This window comes from Manis pentadactyla, chromosome X (genome assembly GCF_030020395.1).
Source record: "Manis pentadactyla isolate mManPen7 chromosome X, mManPen7.hap1, whole genome shotgun sequence".
Classification (NCBI taxonomy): Eukaryota; Metazoa; Chordata; class Mammalia; order Pholidota; family Manidae; genus Manis; species Manis pentadactyla.
In genome coordinates, this window is record NC_080038.1 from 78022031 (window position 1) to 78048993 (window position 26963).

At 37.1% G+C, this 26963-nt stretch overlaps 1 protein-coding gene across 6 annotated transcripts in view; it reads right to left on the reverse strand.

Annotated features, from left to right (window-relative positions):
- CHM (CHM Rab escort protein) overlaps positions 1 to 26963 on the reverse strand; it is a 251489-nt gene that overhangs the window by 51983 nt on the left and 172543 nt on the right. The gene's annotated exons all lie outside the window — the stretch shown is intronic.

Below are 26963 nucleotides of genomic sequence, written 5' to 3' on the forward strand. Positions count from 1 at the left end.
CAATTGCTAAAACTTTCTGGAATGTTATGACCTTAACCCAGGTCACGTGAGATTGCCAGAGAGAATCACGCTATGATTGAGTTTATAATCTAAAATTATACAACATATGAAGACATATGTCTTATCCTGAATGAGAATTAACAGACACAACAAACAGCAGGATTAGGCTCCCAAAACCTTTATTAATCCCTGGAACCTATACGTATATTCCCTTGTACAGCAAGAAGGTTTTGCAGATGTGATTAAATTAAGGATCAGCAATAGGGAGATTATCCTGGATTATTCCAGTGGGTGCAATGTCATCAGAAAAGTTCTTAAAAAAAGGAAGTGGAAAGATCAAAGAAGGTTTAAGGATGGAAGTAAAGGTCACAGTGATGCCATTGCTGGAAGTGGGTCAAAAGCCAAGGAATGCAGGGAGCCCATATAAGCCAGAAAAGGCAAGAACAGATTCTCTCCCCTAGAGCCCCAAGAAGGAATGCAGCCCTGCCCACCTATTTTAGACTTCTGACCTCCAAGACTGTAAGGTAGCAAATTTGTGTTGCTTTAAGTTACTAAGTGTGTGGTTAATTTGTCATAGCGCCAATATAGCAAATTAGTACAAAGACGCATATGTTTATGGACACAATGATGACAGGTGGCACTACAGACCACTGGGGAACAAATGGACCACTGAAGAAACCATTTTGCAACAATATAGGGAGACTCATTATATCCCTGCTTTACATCATATTCAGAATCAATTCTAGATGAAAGGTATAAATACAAAAGGCAAACCTTCTAGGAGAAAAAATAGGAGGATATAATTTTGAATTCAGGGGAAATAAAGTATTTCTTAAAGTGCAAAAAAGAAACACAGAAAAATATTTTTTTAATGGAGTATTTTAAAGTTATAAACACTTGAACAACACAAAAAAGTAGAAAGACAAGCCACAGACTAGGAAAGTTATGTGCAAGTATTTTACAGATTGTTGAAAAGTATCAGTTTGGGTATCAGCACAGCAACTATACTGTTAGGCATAAATCTTCCAAAAGCTCTCATATATGTATATAGGAAACTGTGTACAAAAGCATTTGTTGCTGTATTGTTTTGAGGCAATGCAGTATAGTGGTTATGAGGAAGGATTATGACTGTCTGAATTCATATTCCAGCTATTCCACCTAGTGGCTATGTGACCTTGAAGAAGGTATTTAGCCTTTCTGTATCCTATTTTCTTAATCTGTTCAATGAGAATAATAGCATTTCTCTCATATAGGATTCTTCTCAGGATTAAATGAGCTAATTTGTAAAGAAGCTACATAGTACTTGGCAAACAGTGTTATATAAACATTCATTAAATAAATAAATAAAACAGGTACTATTTTATATACATCACATGCAATCCAATATCCATCAGGAGAAGACTAAACAAAAGAAAATGTGGTATATTCATATGTGTAATAAAGAAATTAACCTAGCTCACAAAGAGGTCTGGCCTTTGTCCTTAGCTTCTGGAAGACCTATAAGCCTTTGGCATGCAAAGCCTGAAAGGAGTGGTTTTGTTTTCCTATGGGCCTTGGGTCACCAGAGAGTCTAACAATACAATATATACAATCTAGATTGAAGGCTAGTGTTAGGGTGGGGACTAGCTATGTCAGAAAACAAAAGTGTGATTTAGGGTGGAAGCTTTGGGTCATGTGGTATCCAGCCAACTTCCAGTGGGGCTGGAGACTGAGATCAGCCCCATGGACAATCACTCATGCTGAAGTGATGAAGCTCCAATAAGAACTCTGGACACTGAAGCTCAGGTGCACTTCCTTGGTAGGCCACCCTCTTGTACACTGTCACACATCAATGTCAGGAGAGTGAGACTGTCCTGACTCCACAGGGAAAGAAGAACTGGAAGCTCCACATTTAGAAACCCCCTGTACTCATCCTATGTACTTCCTCCCTTGACTGATTTCAACGTGTACCCATTCCCTCTAATAAAACACAACTGTCAGGGCAATAGCTTTTAGTGAGCTCTGGGGGTCCTTCTAGTGAAATACTGAACCTGAGGGTGGTTCTGGGAATCTCCTGAACTTTCAGTTCAGAAGTGTGGGTGGTCTTTGGGGCTGTTGGCTTAACCTCTCACACTGTACAATGGAATACTATGAGCAAATTGAGTGATGACAGCTAGTTGGGGAAGAATATGTCCAGAGTGATACCATTTATAAAAAGTTTCAAAACTTTATATGCAAAATACTATGTATCACTTATGGATATATATATATATAGACAGTAAAAATGCACAAACATCTAAGGGACTTATATATACCAAATTCAGAACAGTAGTTATCTCTGGGAAGGGAGGGAGTGAAAGTTTCAACTACTCAGTTTCTTTAAAAAATATATTGAATTGTAACACTCTGGTCATCCCACCTCCTCACACCCAGTTCTTTTGAGGCTTATTAACTCCTTCACATGAAAGAAAAACTTTTGCCTAACCCTTGAGATACATGTACATCTCATGGTCACAGTGTTCTCCCATTGTAATAGCTCCCCTCTCCCTATTGCAATAGTTCCTTTCCTTCCTTGCAATAAATCATTTAAAATAAAGTTTCTCCTTATTAAAAAAAAAAAAAATATATATATATATATATATATATAGAGAGAGAGAGAGAGAGAGAGAAATGGCAAAATGTTAAGATTTTAACATCTAACAACTGTGAGTAGTTTCATGGGTGGTCTTTATATTATTCTCTGTACTTCCTGAAATTTCCTTAAAATATTCCCAAATCGGATTATAATGAAAAATATAAGTGAATGCTGTACTAAATGAGATTCTCTAAATGTGGCAAAATATTCCTAATGGCTTTCTAAATTCAAATTGTTTTAGCGGACATGAACAAGCTAGTTAGGGTAGGTGAGGTTATGTAATAACCACTTCTTTTATAGAACAACAAGGAAATTAGGCTTTTTTTCCACTGAGAAACCTAGACCGCAATAAATGACACATTAGAGTTAGCAAGCAAAATCTCATGTGCTTGAAAACCCTTCAGACTGCCAATTTTTACCCAGGACACCAGCTACAAGAAAGTCCCCTTCTTGCTAATCTTGTTTATTAGTCACTATCAAATTATGGAAGATTATTTATTAATTGTGCCTGTAACCTGGTACTATTTGAGACATTTTATTCAGTAGATTCTAAAGAGGGTTAGAAAAAGTCATCTTTATGTTGGACTGTTTAGCTCCATTTCCCAAGTGGTATAACGCCTCCTGTTGTTGGTACAGTAAAGCTGAAGTGATCGAGATCATCAGCCCAACCTTCACCATCAATTCCTGCTGATACCAAAAGGGGCCATGTGCACATGAAATATTACTGGCCCACTAAAGAGAAATAGGCTGAATTAGGTTAAGGCTCCAGAACAGACAAGCAGGTCAAAAGTATGGACCACACAATTAACAGCCTCACTTGCCTGGGGCTTTTTGTCATGTGAGTAGAAGCAACAGTGTTTCCAGCTTCCTCTTAATCAGCTATAGGTGAGTCGTTACCAACTGACCTATGGAGTTTTCATTTCAGTCAGTCTAGTCCATGTTTACACATACAGACACATACATCAACTGTCTTACTTGGGGAAAAACAATTTTTAAATATCTTACCAGATTCCAAGAAAAGCAAGGGGATCAAGTTCAGAATCGGAAGTTGTATGAGGTGAGAAAAATCATAAAACATTATGCCATGGACTATTATGGTATTACCAAAAGCAGGAGAAATCCACCTAAATGAAGTTAAATGCAATCGTCTATAAAGACCTCCTTTCATCATATTCCTTCAGATATCAAGATATCCTTCAAGATACCATCAAGATATCCTTTCATCACTGTTCATGAAACATACTACTACTTTGACTTATAGTATTATCAGGTACTGTTTTGTTTGAAAATTAATCTGTGAAGTTTTTAGGGTAAATGGGGCCTCTGAAAAATACATTTAAATATAAAGCGCAATACAAGCTTCTATAACTATTTCAGTAAGCCATAAAAAAATTACCTCGTTTTCAACAACATGATTTATTACAGCAGATGTATACTATGTAGTAGAAACACAAGAATGTGAAGAATGTTAAGAACTGGTTTGTAGGGGTGATAGTGAATATTACAGAGGAATAAGTCCAGTAATGAGACACTATCATGATAATGCAATAAATTTCCTCTTAATTTTCAATGAGAACACAGGAAGCATTTTGTGCTCTTGGAAATTATGACTTGATATCTACTATAAATTTCTGCAACTGCAAAAGCATACAGCTGGCATGTACATATATGTTTTTCATACTGCTTCTCACTGGCCCTTTTCCCCATTCCAGTTTTGCCCAATAGGGGAGATACATAATGCTCAATATGGAGGCATGTGTTCTCTCTCATCTCTGTATTTTCCTCATGTAGCATATGCCCAAGTGACAAAAAACAAGTTGTTTGAAAAGTGTTGGGTAAAATGAGAGGACTGACGAACACTCCTCTGGTGTGCTATTCTTTTTAGTCATTCTCACATTTGGTCTTTTTCAAAACAAACTTTGGTTGGGGGAGGGCTACTTGGTGGCAACGAGCCACGGAGAAAACATTTTACAAGTGCATAAGATGCACAACAGCAAACAGTTCTTGAGAACTGCATTCAAAACTCAAATAGCAAGTCACTTGCAGGGAAAGTAGGGAATTACATGAAAAGCAAGGAAATACCTGGCTACACACTGGCCTTTGGGGCACACAGCCAGCAATGGCAACACAATACAAATAATCATCCTGGCTAGCACTGAGTGCCTACTAGACGCCAGATGCTTTACCACACTGCACCCTAGGGTGTTTCTGCAGTGGTTAGCACGTTCACCTCACACACTGCATCCTACCACTCTGAGGGATTTGAAAACTGAAGCAAAGAGAGGTCAAGCAACTTGGTCAAGGTCATTTAGTAAATGGTACTGCTGAACAAAGCTCAGGTGGTCTGGGCCCAGTGGCTTCTCTTTTACACATCACACAAAGTGCCTCACTGTAAGTACCATTATTCTAGGCATTATGAAGAAAAGCCACATGGAATCAGATGGTCAAAGTTATTCTCAGAGTTATTCTAACTCCTGACAATTTGAAAAGATTATTACAAAGAATAATTCCTCCATTTCTACACATTCTTGTCTCACAAAATGTACATGCTTACTCTCTATCTGTACATATTAAATGGATTATGCGTGACTTGATTTCAGATAGAACATAAGCTCAGGGTAAGACTTACCATGGTTATACTCATCATAAGAGCACCTAGCAAATTATGAATACTTCGCAATCCACATTTTAAAAAGTGATTTATAAAGCATATTGGTAAGCTAGAGATTTTTAAATAGAGGAAGTGCTGTTAGTAGAAGCCAAATACATTTATTAGGAATTTTTTGGAGTTAGTAAGGCTCCACAAGACACATGATTTTTTCCAGTGCATTAAATGGCAGCCGAGTGACCCACGGGTTAAAAGGCCTTTAATGATGGATAATTATGCTACAGTAAACACCGCTGAGATGCTGGTCAGGACTCAGCTTTGGTGCAGCCGCTATCAGCCATCCTGGGGCCTACCATAATGCCTGGCAAGGCAGCTCTGTACATCCACTACTGTAGGGTACTGGTAGTCCTAGAGGCAAACAAGTATAAATTTTATGGGACTTACCAAAAAAAAACTACAAATGTACTAAATATGGTAGATAGTACTACCAAAAAAAGTCACTACAAAAATACATTTGAAGCACTTCATCAAATGCCATTAAAATCTAACCAAACCAACCAAGAGAATTCTGAGTGACTACTGATCATCATCACTGTGCTTCAGTGACACTTAAATTGTACTGACACAGCAGAAGTCCCAGTCAACAGTAATTAGGCATGTCTACATTTTTCAAGAGACAATAAAGCTTCAGTGATTTCATCTATCTATATACAACGTTCAACTATGTTACTTATTGGTAACTATATTCAGATGTATACATTTATCAGAGCACTATATTGACTTTTAAGAGAACACATTGAGTCTTCTATGTTTACCCAGTGCCTGCTGGTCTCAGAATGTGTGTGGGAAGGTCTACACATATGTGTAGATGTTTGTTTTTATATACTTATATATATATACACACACACGGGGGGGTCCCAAAAGTCTTAGTGGTGTTAGCACACACACACACACACACACACACACACACACACACACACACACACAGCACTTTAATATATATTATATAGCATATAGCTTGATTACAGATTACATACTTATGGCACATATTTATATTATTATGTCATATTTATTGGTTACATATTTATACTTAGCAGAGTTTACTTATATTACCATCCCTTTTATCTTTCTTGGTATCTGGTATCTTTCTTCTAACAGGAAGTAGGGGGAAGCAGAGTGTGTGTATGGTCAGTGTCAGAAGTGAATGATGTATTTTTGCTCTAGTTGGACTGTCCCCTGGGAATGCAAAATTGGGTAGCATATAGGTCACAGCATCCTCTCCACCCACCCTCCCCAACCAAGATCCCCTCTACAACTCAAGCTATCATCATCCAACTCATCATAGACTTCCTACTGGCCCAGAACTAAATACTTTCTCAAGAGCAATAGCTAAACAATCATAATGACTCCTGCAGCCTCAGGAAACAGTAATGTTATGTTCATAAAATTCCCAAGCCAGGCTTCATCCCTTGCCGTAAACTCTTGGGATGTATCACCTACAAAGTTTAAGATGTTCAGCAAGACCATCAAAAAAATACCAAAACAAACTTCAAACAAGTGCTCCACTACAACATAGCCTAGTTCACAGTGAACAAGTATGGCCAAAATGGCAAGCCCCAGCTGGTATTAGTCATGATGAGAGAACCCAAGGGAATTTGTTTAGCAAACAGTGGTCACCAAAACTAAAAGGTCACTAAAAGTCAAGTGTATAATCTCAGTCATGATGTATAAATTATACAGAGATTAGCTGTCAGAATCATTCACTACCTATTGTGAAATCAACATGGATAGTCTATCTCTGTATCAGGAGTCTATATCCTGATTCCCCCACTTACAAGCTGTGTGACTATGCTTCAGCTCTCATGGGAACAGTATTATTATTACTAACATGGAGATAGTAATAATAATAATAATACATATAGCATAGGGCTGTTGAATGGATTGAATGAGTTAATGTGTGTGAAATGCTTATTCTGTACCTGGTACATCATAAATGTTCAATCAATTGTGGCTTTTGTTAGCTCTCACTTTCTAGAGCAAAGGGGCCAACGATTACAGATTGTACCACCCATGTGGAATTTATTGGCTACATTGCTGTTAGTGACTAAGCATCTGCCTCTTGGTGTTCAAGGCCTGTAGTTTCTCCTAACACAATTTGAGCAACTTAGGCACCTGGTCAATTCGGCTATCTTCCCTGGAGGGAACAATGACAGTTCTAGGAGGGCTGTTGATGCAGACAAGTACAAGCATGGAAATTTACTTTTTCATTCCCCCAATTTATGAAACTAGGCCTACTATGCATCAGATGTGGTTCTGGGCATTAGTGGTAAAAAAAGAAATGCTGTCCTTGCTGATATATAACTTTATCTAGTGCATGAGAGAGACTATAAACAAGAAAGAAAATAGTAGTAGATAGTGTGTTCTGAAACAACAAAACAGGCTCATGTGAGGGTGATGCAGGGGTATGAATGTTAGGTAGGGTAATTAGGGAGAGCCTCATCGAGGAATTGACATTTGGGCTGAGACTGGAGTGACCAGAAAAAATCAACCATGTGAAGATCTGGAGGAAGAATATTCTAAGCGGAAGGAACAGCAATTTAAAAAACTTGGAAGTGCAAACAAGCTCAGTGTATTTGAGGAAAAGACAATCAGGAGGGCTGGAACAGAGAGAATAGGTAGAAATATAGGGTGAAATTAATCAGAGATATGGTCAGAGGCCTGATCACGCAGGGTTTCAAAGGCCAGAGGGAAGCCTTTGAATTTCATTCTAAGTACAAGAAGATGCCACCGGAAGGTTTTGAACAGGCCAGTGACATGATCCGAATTGTATTTTTTAAAAGATGAGCCTGGCCTCTGTGTGGAGAACTGTTAAGGAGGCAAAATTGGAAAATTAGAGGCTGACTACAGTAGACCAAGTCTGAAATGAAGGCGCCCTGAAGCAACGTAGTGGTAATGGAGATGAAGCAGAGAGACTGGGGACATATTTAAGATATAAAGCTGACAAGAATTGCAGATGGACTAGATGTAGCAGGGAGATGTCCTCCTAAAGATAACTTTAAGGGAATTTCACATATTCATGAGTGCAGTCTCCCTTCTGAAATTTCTAACAATCAGATGCAACTGCTCAAGTCTGACGCTATCTTCCTATACAGGTAAGACTTTGAAGGGATTCTGCAGAAACCCCCTTCTTCCACCTGCGTGTGATTATTAGAGCCAACTAATTGTTACCAACCTCGACAACCACTATTCTCCTGGCCATTCATCAAGATTACTACTTAACACTTGGGTACTAACCTCTAGACAGAAGGGCACAAGGAACGGATTCATTTCTATGCCTTCAAGGAGTTACCATGGACCAGGAAAGACACAGCATCATTGGTAATTCAAGAAATTATATAACACAACTATCTGAGTCCAATGGGGCTTTTGATGCAAATATCACACTTGCTGAAAATGTTGTGGGCAGATGGAGCCCTTTAGGCACTGCTGTCACTCTTAGAAGGAATAAACATTATGCTTAGCTTAGTACAAGCTGTCAAAAAGCAATACATAGCCTTCAGAACACTCACTCCCAGAAACTGCCTCTATTTTATAGAACTTAGTCATATATCGTTTCCTCTGTTGTTGGTGACACTCTGTAGATGATATATTCATTCTTTTCAGCTTTTCCAGCTGTCCTTAAATTTAACCTTCTATAGGAAAAGTCACAATGAAACTATGTATTGGATGAAACAGATTTGCATTAATAACTGCACCAGAGGCCCAGAATAAATTAGCATAAATTGTAGAACATAAGTCATCATTCAATCTTAAAAAAAAAAAGCCTTACAAAAACATTGAGGGTCAGTTTAAATACTTGGGTCACAACCTAGGCTCATGTGTAGGATGGTTCCCTGGTTTGTATAAGGGAAGTGCAAACGAGCTCAGTGTATTCGAGGAAGAGACATTCAGGAGGGCTGGAACAGAGAGAATAGGTAGAAATGCATCTTCACCATGCCAACTCAACACTTCTTCAGTATAGTCTATCACAATGACGTCAATGGCGCTTTTGATGGGAAAGCACTGGTGTTCCCTGGCTACTCTTTAATGTGTTACAATTTAAACGAAGCTCTTAATAAAACCAAACTTTTCAGCCTGAAAACTCAGACTAACAGTCTCGTGTTTCTTATCTGCCATATAACTACCTAAGCAAATTCATTTAAAAATACATCTTTCAAATTCAAAAGGACACCCTTGGTTCAGACTTTTGGGATGAGGCAAACAAGTCTCTAGTAAAACTACTTAGGGTCTCCATTAGGTTTCTTTGGATTCATCTCCTTTCTCAGACTCTTTCTCCACTTTGACATTCTGTACATGATATATTCATTTCTTATCTGAATAATCCTTCTTTAAATCCTTGATAGATTTGCTGACCAGTCTTCAAAACTCAAATAACACAGGTATATAAAGAGGCATCAACTTTGAATCAAAACATATTCACTTGTATTTCCCATATCATTCATGATTATGTCCGGTATTATGAGGGTGTTTCTGAGTGCAGACACAATACCCAAAGCTAATGTCTTCAGAGATCCCTAAGTAAGAATTCCTAGAGCCTTTTCATGGGTTGAAAAATGTGCAGGGCCATCATCTTAGAGATCCAGTCACTTAATGTTATTTTCTTGCCTTCCCACATTGCTTTGTGAAACAGTCCTTCTACCAGTAGTCTTCAGCTTAGTATTTTATTATCTACAAGCTCTCGGTGTCAACTATCAATTGGGAAGCAGCTGGTAGTCACTATGCTGACTCCCCACAATCATTTATAAAAATGTTAAAAAAAAAAAAAACTAAACAGTGATTCTTGGGACGCCTACTGTAAAAATCTCCCCAAGTAAGAGTTCATTTAAACCACCCATTCCTTCCTTCCTGTGTTTAAACTAGATTTCTACGCATGAGTAAACATTATCCCCAACTCCATGGTAAGAGGGCATTTTTTAAAGCAGCCTTTGCTATAAAATCTTATCAAAAAGTTTTTGAAAATCTAAATGTTCACTGGCTCCTCCTTGTTCACACCTTACTTACCCCTCTCAAAGAACCCTGTTAGATGGCTGAGGTATAATTACCTCACAAAAAATGTGTTCTTTCTTCCTGTGGGCTACCTGTTCAATAATTTCATCCTTTAGCAATTTAATACAAAACTGACTGTCAGGCCAAACAGCCTTATTCCTCTGTGGTTCCTGGGCTCCTTCTTTAAACTATGCACCTTCAACATTTTATCCATATCCTAATTCAACTGATTTCCTGTCACTGCCCCTCCTAAACTGAACCCCTGCTCAAGACTTACCTTCACATTTTAAACTGAGGATGGTTCACATACAAAAGTGACCCAGACCTCTTTGGCTTCCACTAAACAGTACTTTCACTTTTTTTCCTTTGTTGGCACATATCAGTTCATACAGTGAAATAAAACAAACGATAGTCCCTTGTGTTAGGGCAAACCCTAAGGGCTGGAAGGTTAATGGTGCTAGCCTGGAACTGAAGGTTGAGCTGTCAGCTGCGGTTCACCTAGGGCTGTCACACAGATACAGCTCAAACCCACTAGCCACACACACTGCACTGGTTTCACAGTAGGTGCAAAGGTGTGAGTCACAGACTGATTTACTTGCCTAAAAGCACACAGCTACTAGCAGCCAGAGGTAGTGGAAGAGAATATGATGGCTGGGTCTGAGTCAAGCCTTGAAGAGGAACAGATGAGACTGTTGGGGGTGGGGTTGGATTATAAAAGGTGGGAAAATATGAGAAAATGAGGAAAGGTGAGAATTTGCATACATACCTGAATAACTGAATGGATGTACAAACTGGGGAATGACAAGAAGGAGCTGAAGGACAAAATGATTATGTAATGGAGTTAAAAGGTAGGTAGAAATTTTTGGATCTGATGTCACAAATGACAGAATGCCACTGTAAGTGACAATGTTAGCTCAATGAAGGAGGCAGAGACTGGAGCAGGAGGGCAACTAGGGATTATGGTTGGAACCCAGTCAGTGATAAGCCCTGGACCACGGCATAAGAGAGGAAACTGAGGGAAGCATAACTCCAAGAAACTGAGAAGAAATAACACAGGAGAGAGTCAAAGGTTAACCCCAGAATTTCTAGGCTGCCAATCTGTGAGAAGAAAAACACCGCTGGAATGCTTGTGGTTTCCTTAAGGGGTGTTCAATTTATACAGCAACTCAAATTGAAGTCTAGACTTTGAGGTGGTAGATGCATGGCATAAATTCACTACCTACCATAGTTACTATGAGTTTGATGCAATTTAGAAGCATTTTGGAATAGTCATAATAGAACGTTTTTAAGCACCTCTCAATTTGGTGAAAGACATCACCCTCTTAAGTGTACAGAAATTGACATTTACCTATAGCAAGGAGCTGTTGCCAACTGCAAGCTCATGGGATAAACCTACCCATACATAAGTTTTGCATGACCTCATAGTTAAAAAAAAAATGGTACCTTGGCATTAACAATCTGCATCTCTGGCTTCTTTGTAAAAGAAAATCTGGCAACACTGGGTCTGCAATCAAGACCTATGGTTGCAGAGCAGCTGCTTCCTTTAGATGCATCCTGTGCGCAATAGCTCACAGTGGTCTCTACTACTCCTGCCGTCTCCTTCCAGCCTACTTCACTTCCTTTCTATGACCTGCCAGGTTCTTGCAGACATTTGACATTGCAATCCCTATGCTTCAGTTGTTCAACAAAGTTTTCCTTTGATGTTTTTATTTACCTTGTCCTGAATGTTCCCTACTAAATGACTAGAATCCAGGATGCTGTACCCTAAAATTTAAGATATGGATCTTGTAAAACAAAATCAAAGAGAGCAAAATGCAAATGTTAATAGAATTGGCAGAATTCTGAGAATGTCCATTCATTTTATTAGCTACAGAAGATATGGAAAAAGGGAAAGATATTTGATGCTCTTGGGTGGCCACAATTTATTTTTCTGAAAACAAGTACAGTGTCTCCATTTCAAATTGACAGTAACAAGTAACAGACATATCTTGGGAGAGCCTGTGAATTTAGATTTATCTAAGTTTCATCCTTTAGGATTAAAAAAAAAAATCTACCTAAGAGACGAGAGCCAGTGATAAATCGAAGTTTAAATCTTACTTCAAATTCCTCTTAGAATACTAACACATTTTATACTTCAATTATTTACCATTCAATACAGAGATATTTGCCATATTTTCAGACATTTCAGAGTCAAGAAGTTAACACAATGAAAATATGAATTTGAAAAATAAGCACTGGTCACTCATATGAAATTAATATCTGGGTCAGCCTAATGACAAAGACACTATCACTTGTGAACATGTCTTTCTTTGGTCAGATTAGAGGAAGAAAAAGAAAATGTCTCTTTCAAAGATACAAAATAATCATACTGCTTTTAATTTTAAAAATAACATGTTTTCAAACTTCACAAAGCCTTGGATTTTTTCAAAAATAAATTCACTTTAATAGGCTCTGTCTGAGTATAATACTTGACTGCACAAAAGCTTGTTTTTAAATATCATCTACACGACATGAGAGGTGGAGATTCCCATACACCCAACTGTAAAAAATACAAAGCTCAGCGGCATTGAATTTCCCATTTGTCCCACTGTAATTAAAGTTAAAAAGAACATGGGAATCTATGTAAATAGTTCCTGAGATAATATGAAGCACTGAGTCTGAAATATATTTTTTCTGTAAGTTTCAAATATTAAACTGCCACTTCAATTACTTGTGTATAGTAAGTGCAAGTAAAATCTACAAAAGCAACATAATATTAATCCAATATATTATTCAGATCATTAGGTATATTTGGAGTATAACCTAACTCTTTGATGCCATTAATACAAAGCAGACATTTAAATAGACAAAACTCTAATTAATTGAGTACTGCTTCTAACAATGAGCCAGATTTACTGAAAGAGAGCAGATCAACACTGTACTCAATTTCAACTTTGCCCTGGTGACGTCAAATTTTATTACAGATAAATTAACAGTTGTGAAAATTTTTGGCTGCCAGCCCCTATCCTACACAGACTTTAAAAAAAGCAATTTCAGTGCCTATCGAGGTAGGAATCAGCAGTTGTAATTTTTTTAAATACAGCTGCAAAACAATAGGACCCATTAAAAGCTGAACTTTTGACAGTACTATTCATGATTTATGAGTTTGTATATAATTTGATTATTCTATTAATTCTGATTACTGCTTCAGCTAATAAAGTGAAGGTCACTTCCAAAATAAATCTTCATTGCATTTCACAGAAAATAACTGCCTCCAAATAGTTGTTTTCTTTAATTAAAAGCTAATGTAACAAGAAAGAAAACAGACTTCAGAGTTACTGCATCTGTTGCTACAAGAGAAATATACTATGTGGATGTAACATACCCAAGACAAATCCAACAAAACAGAAAGTGTTTCATCTAATTTCTTTGTTTTCAAAATGGAAGAACTATTTTATATGTATTCATTTGTACTAATTTTGAAATTACAAGAATAAAAGCTGAACTGTATTAATGCTTTAGAATTTTAAAACATAAAGAATCTTTGAAAACATTCTCCAAATTCATAAATGGCAATATTTTCATTTCTAAAATTATGTGTGTCAGATTCTGTATATGAAAAATGAACAGTTGGTCTTTGCCTAAACCAGAGCTTTTCCTAAAGGTGGTAAGAGACCTTCTCTGCCTCTTAAGATAAATATTGGGCACAAGGCCCTGACAGCTTTGGAGGGAGATCAGAGGAAAATGGCAAGGGCTCACATTATTATATTATTCTCATTTAATCTACTTTTACACACAGAACATTCTGTGTCCAGAATTTAGTGCTTCATTTTATTTTATTTTGTAAAGGTCTCTGGGCCTTCAGCTGAGGTCCTATCATCAAAGCTGTTGAATCATACAACTACATCAAAACAATGAAGGAAATTAAACATAATCATATTTTCCCACAGAAGTAAAAATAAAAAATCCTAAACAGGAAATCATATTTCAAAAGTTAGAAAATTTGAATGTAAGAAATTATTGGGGCAAAGTGATGCTGCAAAGCAGGTAGCAATGACATGTATGCTCATCAATGGCCTCAACTGGGGAACTGTCACAAACCCCACTCCTGATTAATTTGTTCACTGGGTCCTCATCATATTAACCTTTCTGTATCTTTAAAGACCCCCAACTTAGAACTCTGACACAGTTCCCACTGCCTAGAAATCTCTTCCCTCAAATCTTCAAAAGCTATGCCTTACCATGTTTTGGGGTTCCTACACTCAAATGCCACACTTTCAAGTGGCTTCCCGTAATCATCACTGCAACTAAAGGGGCACCCCCTTACCCCTGTCAACAGTCACTTCCTGCCATATTATCCTATCATCTTTTCTTCACAGCATCTGTCATTCTCTTATAGTTTATGTCTACTTTCTCTCCAACTCTTCGACATCTTCTCCCAACTAGAGACTTGCTGTTTTCAACAATTCTTTAATGAATTCTAGTTTGTACTGTAAAGCATACAATAAAACAGAGAGCCCAAGTTTATAGTCAATGTTCCTCTAACTTTTCATGTAAAAAAGTATTAGTTTTAGGTTTTTGGTAAAAAAATTCAGTAATTGTCACACATACCTACCATGCTGTGAGTGAGTGAATGTAAATGAGTGTGTGTGTGTGTGTGTGTAGACATACGGTTCACAATGCACGTATAAAAGTTGCAAATGTATTGGTAGAAACAAACACAACAAACACTCTTACTAGGTTCCTCTTGTGATCAAAAGTACATATTTGCAAGATAGGTTTAAGGGCTCAAACTTTGGCCAGGGAAGATACCCATTTCAAAGGGGCATATTCAGTGAATAAGAAAAAGTAAGATATGAACCAGTACAACTCTCCAAGGTCCCAGAAACTTTTCATATCTTTACAGGTTTCTTAAAACCTCTACTGTAGAAAAGATTGATCTCAGTGAAACTTTTAGTTTCTAATTTAATTAATAATAACTAATATTCTTTAATCTTTTAAAAAATAGTACACAAACATATAAATGATGAATTGTTTTCTATACTATTCCTACATTCTGACAAAAAAAATGTTTCAACTTTGATGGCTTGCCCTCTGAAATATACTCTCTTCTTCCCAGTCCTCCCTGGAACCTTGTGCTAACACTAATGAGAGGGTATGTGTAATCCTTCCCCAAAACTTAATCTCCCTGATACATGCATGCACTCAGGTTTATCATCTCTTGGAATACTTCCTCTCATGGGAAATTTAAGTTTTTATCAAATTATTTGTAGAAAGATCAGATTCTTCCTTTGTCAATAAGCTCTTAAGTACTGAAAAAGGCTAAATGTGCTTATAACACTGGAAGCCATGGTGGGGCAGAAATCCCTTAGAATTTTCAAACTCAGAAAAATTTGTTTACAAAACGATACTTTCCATATTGAACAATCTGGAGGAACTGTTCTAGTTTTCAAGCATTAGAGTAGTGCTGATGCTGTGTATAAATTAAGGCTGGAAATTAAGTAAACAACAGGATGGTCAAAGTAAGGACGATGAATGTTATAAAAGCCATTTTCAAACCAAACTAAACTAATCAATGTAATTCTGATAAAAATAATAATCTCATCAACTTAGGTTTTTATGTTCTTCATACTTCCTGTACTGTCAAAATCTATCATAAGCATGGATTATTTTGATAAGTGGGAAAAAAACTTTCAGGAAAAAAAAAAGGTCAGCTTGCTGCAAGGTATAACCAAAAAAGGTACAGTAGCAAGTTGGGAAAGAAATTAGCAGAAAAGTAAACAGAATCCTATGTTTACTTTATATATGCATTGCTGAAAATACATCTTTTCAATCAGCTCTATTGAATTAAAAATACATAAAAACCTAGAACCATCAATAGGTATATTTCACATATCTTAAATATTATTTTTTTCTTCTGAACAAGACATCTAAAATTCTGTTTTCCTTTTTCCTTAAAACACAAGGAAACATACATTATCGCCTGTTAATAATCCAACTGCCATTCAACAAGATCAATAAAAGCCACCACTCCTAGGTGAACTCTAGATCTAGTATGAATTTCAGGCTTGGCTGAATAATATAGCAGTTCTCAACCTTGGTGTTCTGTGAGACAGTGTGCTTTACGTCTGTGGGAGGAAAAAAAAGGCAGTGTTCCAGTGGGACCTATGAAGAGCCTACAGCCTCTCTCATCTATGTCAAAGCCTCTAAAAATGCTGGGCATATCCCTGGGAGTGGATCAAACATGCAAATGCAACCATCCTGAGTATTGACATAGAAAGAGTTGAGAACTACTAATTGTGTATTCTGTTCTTAACAAATTAAGAGGGCATCCTATAACACAGAGAATCTCACAGCTGCCCCGGTACCTTTCACTATGCTTTTGTACTTTGCTGTCTATGAACCTCCTTTTTGCTAGCTTGCATTTACTTCCCAGAGACAAACAGGGTGTTTTATTGATACCACTTCAACATATTAACTTTATAATCCAAACTCACATTAAGTAATTAAATTCACCTAGGTTGGCAAACTTAGCTTTGCATTCCTAGAGGAAACATCCCTGTTTATGGAGATTTTTATCCACAGTTTGACATTTTCCCAGGGGCACAAAATGCATAGAATTTCAAGTTTAATCTGCAAGGTTGACAGATTAATTTTCTTAATCTCACTAGGTATAGATCACATATGAGGGTATTTTAAAAACCTTTCTGAATGCAGTGGTCAGGTCAATTTGATTTGTATATTTCTGTGCCTAAGACCATCTCCATAAAGAATGGTGAAGAGCAGAAACATTCAGTCTCTTCAATTCACTGAACATCAGTAAGTATCAGCGTGTTTAATGAGGACTAAAAATACCAGTTCTAAAGTATACATTCCAAGGAAAATTATTTTCTACCCCAGCAATTATTCAGAAATAAAGTAGCATTTCTTTTTTCATGTATGCTTTGATATTTTTAGATCTTTAATTATTATAAAACAGAAACTGTATTGGAGATAATTAGTATGGTCTCACTATGGTCAGAATATTTAAGTTACAGTATAAAGCAGATGACCAAATATTTCTGGTTCCCACTTGATTTATCTATACCATACAGGCAATGTCATAGTTTGCTGACCTTAAAGAGCCCATTTCAAACATTAAAACATGCATGTCCTAAACTGACATTCCAGAGTGCTTTTTATTTCTGCTTTAGCAGTACAAAGAAAATGCATGCTTGTTTTCATCCATGTTTCCTTGTGAAAGACATACATCATAGCACACACTACCACAATGCAGGGAAAAGTCAGGTCTAATCTCACAACAAAAAGGTAAGCAAGAAAGCTAATTCCAGGGAAGGGAGTAGGTGCTGCACTACATTTCAGACAGCAGCAGCTGCGATCTTGATATAGCCACCTTGGTTAGAGGTCCAATACAGGCTGACAGTTGAGTGCTGATTTTGAAAACATGGAAGGTGGAAATGCTCCAGTCAGAAGTTAAGATCTCAATTCATTAGGCATTTAGGACTACTCGACTATACCTTATAACTTGACTCATACATGCACAACTTAACAAAACTTGGAAATTATTTTACTTTATATAACAAAATCTTACGTAGTGCTTACTATGTGCCAGGTACTCTTCTAATAGTTTTGTAAATATTAATTTCCATAATCCTCATAAAAACACTATGAGGTAGGTACTATTCTTTTTCCTTTTTTATAATGGAGCAAACTGAGGAAAAGAAAAACAGAATGGGGGGAATTAAAGATGGTGGCATAAGAGATGAGACAGAGACCTCCTCATAAAACCACATATAATACGAAAATATAAATAATACAACTAATCCTGAAAGAGCTACAGGAAAGAAGGCTGAGCCAGACTGCATACACCTGGAGAAAAGAGCAGACCTCACAGAACAGGTTAACATATGAAAGCCATGACCTGGTGAAACCCAAACCCTTCCCCATCCCAGCTCACTGGCAGGAGGAAGAGAAACAGAGCGGGGAGGGAGTGGAAGCCTGGGACTGCTGAACATTAAACCCTAAAGATCTGCTCTGGGAACACAAATCTACACTGCATGTTGCTCTGGTGATTGGTGGGGTTGGAAAGCTAAGACAGGCAGAAAACCTTGAGAGACTGAGAGTCCAGCCACTTGTGGAAAACAGGGATCCATATCTGGCTGCTTTGGGACAAAAGAAAGGCGGGCAGTCTGAGAGACTTCCTAAAAGCAAGAGGGCTGCTAAAGGGGCAAGGATTGCACACAGCTTACTGCTCACGAGAAAGGACAGGTAGACAAAATTGTCTGGGTGCACTCTGCCCAGCAAGTTGGGAACTTTCACGATCTTCAGGTGTTCCAGCCCCCTGGCTGGTTACACAGCTCCAAGGCCCCCAACTGTGATACGCAGCTCACTGCGCCTTCCTCCTGGCCAGCCTGCACCTGGTTCGCAAACTGGCAAGCCTTGCCCTGGCATCAGGTCAGCCAGAGGGAAGCACCGCCTACAGCAGCTACAAACACAAAGCACAGAGGCTTACACCTGTGTATTCGGCCCATTGGATCTGGCAGTGGAGACACGCATAGCAGCTAGGAAGCAGGAAACAGTTCTTTTATCCCCTCAGGCACCAGCAACACTCCCCTGTGAACCCCGACATAGCTCCAGGGGCTGAACAGAGAGTAGAGCTTCTGGAAACTAGAGGGTGCCACATACAAATATGAAATGTCAAAGAAACCTGGTTCAAAGCAAAATCATACATACACCAGAGAAAGAGTCAAATGAAACCGATCTCATCAATCTTCCTGAGATTTCAAAATAAAAATCATAAATATGCACGTGGAGGTACAGAAAAATATTCAAGAACTCAGGAACGAATTTAGGACGGAGATCCAACAGTTCAGAAAACAGTGTCAGAAATGAAATATACAATGGAAGGTTTTAAAAGCAGATTAGATACAGTGGAGGAGACGATAAATTAAATAGAAATCACAGAGGAGGAATACAAAGAAGCTGAGGTACACAGAGAAAAAAGGATCCCTAAGAATGAAAGAATATTGAGAGAAATGTGTGACCAATCCAAAACATAAAAATATTAGTATTATAGGGATACCAGAAGAAGAAGAGAGAGAAAAAGGGATAGAAAGTGTCTTTGAAGAGGTAATTGCAGAAAACTTCCCCAATCTGGGGAAGGAGATAATCCCTCAGGCCATGGAGGTGCACAGATCTCCCAACACAAGGGACCCAAGGAAGACAACACCAAAACATATAATAATTAAAACGGCAAAGATCGAGGATAAGGACAGACTATTAAAAGCAGCCAGAGAGAGAAATAAGATCACATACAGAGGAAATCCCATCAGGCTATCATCAGACTTCTCAGCAGAAACCTTACAGGCCAGAAGGGAGTGGCAAGATATATTTAATGCATTGAAGCAGAAAGGCCTCGAACCAAGAATACTTTATCTGGCAAAATTATCATTTAAATTTGAAGGAGGGATTAAACAATTTCCAGATAAGCAAAAGCTGAGAGAATTTACCTCCCACAAACCATCTCTACAGTGTATTGTAGAGGGACTGCTATAAATGGAAGTGTTCCTAAGGTTAAATAGCTATCACCAGAGGTAATAAAAAAAGACAGACAAAGAGTACAGAATATGATATCTAATATATAAAGAATGGAGGAGGAAGAAAAGGAGGGGAAAAAAAAAGAACCTTCAGATTGTGTGTGTAATAGAATACTAAATGAATTAAGTTAGACCCTTAGTAAGGAACTTAACCTTGAACAATTGGTAACCACAAATCCAAAGCCTGCAATGGCAATAAGTACACACCTATTGATAGTCACCCTAAATGTAATGGTCTGAATGCACCAATCAAAAGAAATAGAGTCACTGAATGAATAAAAAAACAAGACCCATCTATATGCTGCCTTCAAGAAACTCACTTCAAACCCAAAGATGTACACAGACTACAAGTGAAGGGATGGAAAAAGATATTTCATGCAACAAACAGGAGGAAAAAAGCAGGAGTTGCAGTACTTTTATCAGACAAAACAGACTTTAAAACAAACTAAGTCACAAGAGACAAAGAAGAACATTACATAATGATAAAGAGGTCAATCCAACAAGAGGGTATAACTATTATATATATCTATGCACCCAACAGAGGAATATCTACATATGTGAAACAAATACTAACAGAATTAAAAGGGGAAATAGAATGCAATGCATTCATTCTAGGAGACTTCAACACACCACTCACTCCAAAGAACAGATCAACCATACAGAAAATACGTAAGGAGACAGAGACATTGCACAACACATTAGAACAGATGGACCTAAAAGACATCTACAGAACTCTCCACTGAAAAGCAGCAGGATATACATTCTTCTCAAGTGCATATGGAACATTTTAAAGAATCGATCATATACTTGGCCACAAAAAGAGCCTCAGTAAATTCAAAAAGATTAAAATTGTACCAACCAGCTTCTCAGACCACAAAGGTAAGAAACTAGAAATTACACAGAGTAAACGAAAAAGCCCACAAATACATTGAGGCTTCACAACATGCTCCTCAATAACCAATGGATCAATGACCAAATAAAAACAGAGATCAAGCAATATATGGACACAAATGACAATAATTCAACACCACAAAATCTGTGGGATGCAGCAAAGGCCATGGCGAGAGGAAAGTATATTGCAATACAGGCCTACCTTAAGAAAGAACAATCACATATGAGCAGTCTAAACTCAAAATTAACGAAACTAGAAAAAGAAGAACAAAGGAGGCCCAAAGTCAGGAGAAGGAGGGACATAATAAAGATTAGAGCAGAAATACATAAAATCAAGAAGAATAAAACAATAGAAAGAATCAATGAAAGCAAGAGCTGGTTCTTCAAGAAAATAAACAAAACAGATAAACCCCTAGCCAGGCTTATCAAGAGAAAAAGAGAATCTACACACATCAACAGAATTAGAAATGAGAAAGGAAAAATCACTACAGACACCACAGAAATACAAAGAATTATGTGAGAATAGTATAAAAAATTATGTGCTAACAAAATGGATAACCTAGAAAAAAATTGACAACTTCCTATAAAAATACAACCTTCCAAGGCTGACCAGAAAGAAACAGAAAATCTGAACAGACCAATTACTACAAACGAAATTGAATTGGTAATCAAAAAACTACCTAAGAACAAAAGTCCTGTAGCAGACGGCTTAACCGCTGAATTTTACCAAACATTTAGTGAAGACCTAATACCCATTCTCCTTAAAGATTTCCAAAAAATAGAAGACGAGGGAATACTTCCAAACTCATTCTATGAGGCCAGCATCACTCTAATACCCAAACCAGGAAAGACACCACACACACAAAAAATTACAGACCAATATCCCTGATAAACATAGATGCAAAAATACTCACCAAAATACTAGGAAACCGAATTCAAAAATATATCAAAAAGATCATCCATCATGATCAATTAGGATTTATTTCAGGGATGCAAGGATGGTACAGTATTAGAAAATCCATCAATATCCACCACATCAACAAAAAGGACAAAAACCACATGATCATCTCCATAGATGCTGAAAAAGCATTTGACAAAATTCAACATCCATTCATGATAAAAACTCTCAACAAAATGGGTATACAGGGCAAGTACCTCAACATAATAAAGGCCATATATGACAAACCCACAGCCAACATCATACTTAACTGTGAGAAGCTGAAAGCTTTTCCTTTAAGATTGAGAATAAGACAAGGATGCCTACTCTCTCCACTTTTATTCAACATAGTGCTGGAGGTCCTTGCCACAGCAGTTAGACAACACAAAGAAATAAAGGGCATCTAGATTGGTAAGGAAGAAGTTAAACTTACTGTCTGGAGATGATGTGATAGTGTACATAAAAAACCCTAAAGAATCCACTCCAAAACTACTAGATCTAATATCTGATTTCAACAAAGTTGCATGACACAAAATTAATACACAGAAATCTGTTGCATACCTATACAATAATGATGAACTAGCAGAAAGAGAAAAATAGGAAAACAATTCCTTTCACAGTTGAATCAAAAAGAATAGAATATCTAGGAATAAACCTAATCAAGGAAGTGAAAGACCTATACTCTGAAAACTACAAGACACTCATGAGAGAAATTACAGGGGATGTGGAGAAAGGGGAACCCTCCTACACTGCTCATGGTAATGTAAGCTAGTTCAACCATTGTGGAAAGCAATATGGAGGTTAGTCAAGAAACTAAAAACAGAAATACCATTTGTCCCGGGAATTCCACTCCTTGGAATTTACCAAAGAATATAATTTCTCAGATTCAAAAAGACATATGCACCCCTATGTTTATTGCAGCACTATTTACAATAGCCAAGATATGGAAGCAACCTAGGTGTCCATCAGTAGATGAATGGATAAAGAAGAGGTGGTACATATACACAATGGAATACTCTTCAGCCATAAGAAATAAACAAATCTACCATTTGCAACAACATGGATGAAGCTGGAGGATATTATGCTCAGTGAAATAAGCCAGGCAGAGAAAGACAGGTACCAAATGATTTCCCTCATTTGTGGAGTATAACAATGAAGCAAAACTGAAGGAACAAAACAGCAGCAGACTCACAGACTCCAAGAAGGGACTAGCGGTTACCAAAGGGGAGGGGTGAGGGAGGGAGAGGAGGATTCAGGGGTATTATGATTGGCACGCATGGTGTGGGGGGGATCATGGGGAAGACAGTGTAGCACAGAGAAGGCAAATAGTGACTTTGTGCCCTCTACTATAGTGTTGGGCAGTGACTGCAATGGGGGATGTGGGGGACATGATAACATGGGTGAATGCAGTAACCACATTTTTTCTTTATGTGAACCTTCATAAGAATGTATATCAGTAATACCTTAATAAAAAATATTTAAAAAAAGAAAAAAGAAAAGAAAAGCAGAATGGATAACCAGTAGGGAAGCGGCAGAGCCAAGATTCAACTTCAGAAATTCTGAATATGCTGAAGCATAAATTTTTTAAAATATTTAATTAATTAAACATCTACTGTGTGCTTGCTAAAGTTTAAGCAGTTAATTATGTATGAAGAAAATACATACCAAATTCAACAGTAAGTAAAAAATTATGAAGTGCCTATATTGTAGAACTAGAACTATGGGAGGCATAGAAATGACTAAATTTTATACAGCCAATATATCTATCAACAGACAAATTATTAGGTAATTAAATTTCATAATTAAGTTCTAAATACCAGATCTAGTTTGTATAAACTGAATGAATAGTCTATACTATATAAATTAATGTTTCAGCAATTACAAAAACATTCATTCTAAATACCAAGACTGTGAAGTCATCATGTAGCTTTTATGAAACTCTAGACTGGTGTTAGACAATTTTCAATGCACTTTCCCTAACATCATCACATTTGAGTCTTGCAGTAGCTCAGAGCAGGACACAGGATTAGACTTAGTTGTATAATACAGGTAAAATGTAATACAGGTAAAACTGAGGCTTTGAGAATTTAAATGACATGTTCAAATTCATACAAATAATATAACAGAGCTAGAATCAGAACCCAATTCTAAGACTGGTACTGTTGTAACACATGGAAAACCTGCTAACTTTCATGAAACATAATAAGGAATTTTATAAAAAGGCAGTTTCTGAGCATTCCCTACCAAAGTGGAAGGTAAACTGATGAATATCTGGAAATGAACAGCTTTGTTACAACTGCATGCAATCACATTATTAGATCAATCTGGAACAGAAACCAACTTAAACAGGGGAACAGGAGAACACAAGGAAACCCAGCTCTCTAACATGGCTTATACTTGCCAGCAAGTAAAGCCTTAGATCTTTGTAATCTGGCTGCCTTTGGGTTTGTTTTTTTATTTGTTTGAAAATAAAAACAAACCACCTATTATTTCCATTACACATACATGATGGTATATTGGTTCCAAAGAGATGGGTCAAGAATTGTTTTGAATGATGCTCAAAAAGTTAGTCTATGCAATAAAATACTATTACTTTTCAATTTAATCAAAGCAAAATCACAGCTCCAAACACTGGACTTAATTCAAATACCACTCTTGCTCTACACGGAGCTAGCCACCTTTCACTCTAATACAAGTTATTAGAATTATTTTAAGATATGAAGTAGTATACATATGTAACCTGGGAAGAAAACTGGGCAAATTTTGTACCAATCTATGAGGATAATCTAATATCTGAATTAGTTAGCACTGAAGGGGTCTATTATTAAAATAGAAATTCAAACTTTGTAATTTGCGTAACCAATATAATTCTAATATATTCATGAGAGTCACAATAAATGCTCTAGTACCACACACTTCAATGTAATGTAAGTTTTAATAACAAGTTATTCCCAAACTAAAAGTATTTTCCTGTCAAAACCTGAGGAATAATGCAGGCAAGGACACAAAAGCATTCCACTGTTTTATTAATGACAATGCTTACTGATCTGTGAATAACCTGGAAAAAAATGAAGATTATTGAGTTTCTTTACTAATCTATCCATCCATCAGCAGAGAACAGGTTTCAGAATGATGGATTATCTCACCACCCTGTTGTTTATACCACACAACACTCTTTTCTCAAGGGAAAAACAAACAAATGATCATACAAACATAATCATGGTAAACACTCTATACTTTACATATCATCTCTATATGCCAGTATCAACTATTAACTAGAGGGAAAACTGTCTTTAAAATTATATACAATGGGGGGAATCTAGTAACCACAATGTTGCTCATGTGATTGTACATTCATGATATCATAATAAATATTTTTTAAAATGTATACAAAAGATTCAGAAAATGAGGTATGTTGATGTGCTTATTTTACCCTCCAGGATTCTATAGTTTATAAAAATTCTATTCAAATAACAGTCCCAAAACTTCTGGGAGACAAGCTTTTCCTTAGTGTATTCCACAGTGCTTTTCTAATATAATAAAGACAGTTCTCAACTGGTTCCTAACCTTTTTGGGGGTGATACTACTTTGAGACACTGATATCAACTATGAACCCCCTTACTAGGAAAATGCAGCTATTACACACACAAAATTTGGCATGCTATTTCAGGGTTTTTATTCCCAAACCCAAGTAACTGAGTCCAGGCATTTGGGTGCCAAGTTAATAAGGGACCCTATATTTGAAGAACTCCTCTTATACCCAGCCTTCCATTGCTGTCTATTTTAAGCTATGTGTTTTCAAGATGATGGCTATAAGTCCACACATGCTATAATTGAAGATGACAAAAAAGAAAAAAATTAAAGGGGATTGTAATTATGTATTTTTTTTATATGTGTGGATTGAAAAAAGTAGAATACCTTAAAATTGTCAGTGTGTTTATTGTTAACAGGTGATAGGATTTAAATTAATTACAGTAAGTAGTAATACTTTTGCTCCTGTTTTCTGCATAAGAATTTAATTTCTTATAAAGACATAATTTTAATTTTAGCATATGACACCAATAATAGGGAAATGGTTAAGTAAATTATGGTACATAATCCATATACCAGAGGACTATTAAGCCAATAAAAATTTTTAAATATGCAGATATGTACCCATTTATACACAGATGTCTGTGCAAGTATGAATAAGATGGGAAGATATGCAAAGAGCTTAACAATGGTTAACTCCAGGGGTGCAATTCAAGGTGGGAATAGGGCTTATATTGCTTTATAAAAGTAAGTGTGTGTTCTCTATTTTTTTTGAGTTCTTTCATTTGTTTTCTAACTTTTAAGACTACATGTTAGCCAAGAATTTGCCTTTTAATTGCTATGTAGCATCTCCTATATGTCGGGCACTTTGCTAAATGAAGTGCGTTAATTATTCCACTGACTCAAATGTGAAGACATTTTAAACTGTTCTGTTCCCTAAAGAATTTTTACGTAGCCCCAGATTATAGAACCAAAAATTGAATAGTAAGATTGTGGGAAAGGACAGGAAGAACATTTTATTTTCCCTGCCTTTGAAAACAGCTAGAGCCGACAACACCAATTCAATATATATACTGAGTTGAACTAAACCAGTGTTTCTCCAATAGGGACTGTTTTGCTCTTCAGGGACATCTGGCAATTTCTGAAGACATTTCTGTCTGTTATAAGTAGGTGGCCGAAGGCAGCACCACCTAGTGAGTAGAGGCCAGGGATGCTGCTAAGCACCCTGTAAGGCACAGGGCGGCCCTCACCTGACACAACGAGTGATGAGCCTGCCCAAAACGCCAACAGTGCTAAGACTGAGAAACTGGCCCACACCAAGAGCCTCTAGAACAACTGTGTATCTCACATAAGTGGACCATGTCTAATAACAGGTGGGACCAGACCACTGATGGTTCTCAGAGTAGAGCTCAGTCTTCTCGATCTTTTCTGGAAATGGATGAGGTAACACAGCAGTCTCGGAGTCCTACCACTTCGTAAGTGTCACCTGTGTGTCTCGATGAAATTAATTTCATGGCCTATCTGTTTAGGCTCTTCCAATCATTCCTGAGTACTGATGGCATTCATACCTACATTATACATTCTGGAAACTGATGAAATAATCTTCTTATTCTGTAATTTTGGTCCATGAATGTGCACTTTTCTTTCCTCAACTAGAGTAAATGCTCTTGGCATTGATATCAAAGTCAAAGTCATTTTTTTTTCATATGCATCCACTACACCTAGGAGAGTACTAGGCAGAGAATTCATGCTTTAAAAAAC